Source organism: Alosa sapidissima, chromosome 7, assembly GCF_018492685.1.
Source record: "Alosa sapidissima isolate fAloSap1 chromosome 7, fAloSap1.pri, whole genome shotgun sequence".
NCBI classification, from domain to species: domain Eukaryota; kingdom Metazoa; phylum Chordata; class Actinopteri; order Clupeiformes; family Clupeidae; genus Alosa; species Alosa sapidissima.
Genome location: NC_055963.1, coordinates 5,281,366 through 5,284,066, shown reverse-complemented (window position 1 = coordinate 5,284,066; position 2,701 = coordinate 5,281,366). Strand labels below are relative to the sequence as shown.

Below are 2,701 nucleotides of genomic sequence, written 5' to 3'. Positions count from 1 at the left end.
GATGGCATTCCAAACCATACTGGGCACGCTCACAACTAGCCAATCAACATCAGCACAAAGCTGTAAGATTAGATACTCAACTCTATGGTACAGAACATGGGAGAGGGCTCTCTATCTCTTGGTACAGATGGTCAGATAGAAGACATAATGTTTATTTAGTTGTTTATTTAAAAAGATTTGTTGGAGTTGTTTATATTTGTTTGAGTATGACGTGTGTTGTGTGCTGGGGCTAAAGTTTCGCTGCTTGTCTGAGCTGATCCTGAGCCTGTGTCCTGCCTGTTTACAAGACCAAAACAACCCCAACGCGTCCACATCAGAGGCACCACAGAGATCACGCTTCTCCACTCAAACACTACCACAGCACACTGACAGCATGAGCTCTCACAGGAGAGAATGACATCGCAAAATAACCTCAGAACAACTGGGGTGCAGCAGCATTACGATCACTACACAAATACAACACACACACATATACACACACAGAGGCACACGCAAACATACGCACACACACGCACACACACACACACACACACGCACACAGATGTAATACACATCTGTAGTCGACCAGGCAGAATCAGGATCTTGAGGAGAGGCTTAGAGAATCAACAAGGAGGCTGCCAGTCTGCACACAACATCAACCCACCGGTGCATTGGGGCTTGAGAAGCAATAACTGGAATTTTGAGGGTTCAGTGTTTGAATTTATTTAAGAATACGGCTTTTACGACTTTACGACTTTATTTAACTCGACCCCTCACTTTCAAATGATTTTACCAGTGAGATGGGTTCCGTGAGAGATTTGGACCATAATCTCTTTGTATGCAGTTTCAACTACAGTTCAATCCAAAGATCCATGAGAACACACTCTGTGCCAAACACATTATATAGACATTAGAATTAGTTTGGGTCTCTCTGTGTTTGTTTGGACTGTTAATAAGTAACTTATAAACCTGTTATAAAACACTATTCTGTCATCTGAATCTGTCATTTAAAAAATGGAGAAATGGAGCAGCATCTAGAAATGCTATTCAGACTGCATAGTTCAATAATTCAAGGAGAAATGTGATATCCTTACACTTCAAAATAGAAAAAATAAACAAAACATAATCTCTACTGCCCTAACAAAAACTTTCAGAAACAAAGTTTTAATTTAATAAATATTCAACTATTTGTTGTGTAGGATTTCTTTGCTAACTGTATGTAAAGCAAATGTGATACTGATATCTCAATGAGTGATGTGTCATTTATTTAAAAGTTGAGTCTGATGCTTTTGAAGGGTTCCAAAAGGCAAAACATATTTCCTTCTCTGTTAAAGTAAATATCAATATTATCCTTATAATATTATTTTTTATTCACAAAGACACTACTTCCATCATCATGGTCAACTGAGCTTCAGATATCTGAACCTGTGAGAAGCTCTAATTCTATGGACAAAGTAAAGCCAGTACGGAATCCAGCATGCGCAGTAGAATGCATAGAGCTCTGGGAGCCTGAACTCAAGGCTGGGGTGATAGTGCCATCTAGTGGCCACTCAGTGTACAGTACCAGCCAGGCTCGCGTTGTGGTTGTAAATAGCGTTGTGACTGTGTGTATTTCTTGTCTGCTAGGCTGTGGACGTGTTTGAGGCATTTGCAGGTCAATGAAGGCAAACGAGACGCCAGGCTTTCCATGATTTCAGACATGACTAAGCGTTCTGACAATGAGATGGACAAGTCCCTGCATGGAACAGCACAATATTCACAGAGTACCTATTGCCTATTCCCAGTGTATAACCTGATAAGCTAATCAATTGTGGTGAGTGTATTTGTAGACATAGGGTTGACTAGGTTTTTACCCTCCCCTGTTTTTTGGTATTTTGAGAAAATGTTTGTATATTTTGGACTTGACAAGTTGCTGTTGCACACAGAAGGCCGACTAGTGACAGCACATTTCTCTGTTCCTGTCTTCTGTAAACGCCAGCCAACGACTCTATTCATTCTGTGGTTTGTGATGCATCTCCGTTGTTAACATGAGAATGAGCATGTGCAAGCATATACAGTATATACTTGTGTGTGTGTGTGTGTGTGTGTGTGTGTGTGTGTGTGTGTGTGTGTGTGTGTGCGTGTGTGTGTGTGTGTGTGTTTGTGTGTGTGTGTGAAGAGAGGAATCATTCTGTAGACTTGTTAGAAGGGAAATGCCAAAGGTGAAGTGGAACACTGTATGTCTTCTCCAGCTGTTGGTGGATTAATATATCAGACTCTGATTAACTCAATAAAATATCATGTTACTTACCAATCCTAAGTGTAGTTGTGCCAATAAACATCATAATACAGCACTTGCATGTGACTGAGCAACACTTGTACATTTTGTCTGCTTCTTATCAACAGATTTTCTCACTAAGATCTGTGATGTCAGCCCCCTGTGTACGAGTGATCCCCACATTCTTGCTATACACTGTAGGCCAGTTTTGAAGTTCACCGTCCACTCTATTGTTGGCCATACACAAAGCTTGTTTACAACATTTGTCATTTACAGCAATTGTTGTCATTTGCAGTTGGCAGAGGATTTTTTTTGGAATCGACTGGGAATCGATGGAAGATGGCCATTGCTATTCTGTGTCAATCACCTCAAACTGAGTTAGTCTCTCAAAACTATTTTGTTTTGTTCAGGCAAAAGTACTGGACAGATAACAGCATGATTTATAATGAACACTTTGGCCCCCCT

General features: G+C 40.5%; 1 protein-coding gene across 1 annotated transcript in view; it reads left to right on the top strand.

The window, feature by feature from the left end:
- Window positions 1–2,328, top strand: part of sema3b (sema domain, immunoglobulin domain (Ig), short basic domain, secreted, (semaphorin) 3B) — a 38,270-nt gene extending 35,942 nt beyond the window's left edge. The window contains exon 18 of the mRNA XM_042098864.1: window positions 1–2,328. This exon is cut by the window's left edge and continues 1,346 nt beyond it. The gene's annotated coding sequence lies outside the window, so the exon portion shown is untranslated.
- Window positions 2,329–2,701: the final 373 nt, after the last annotated feature.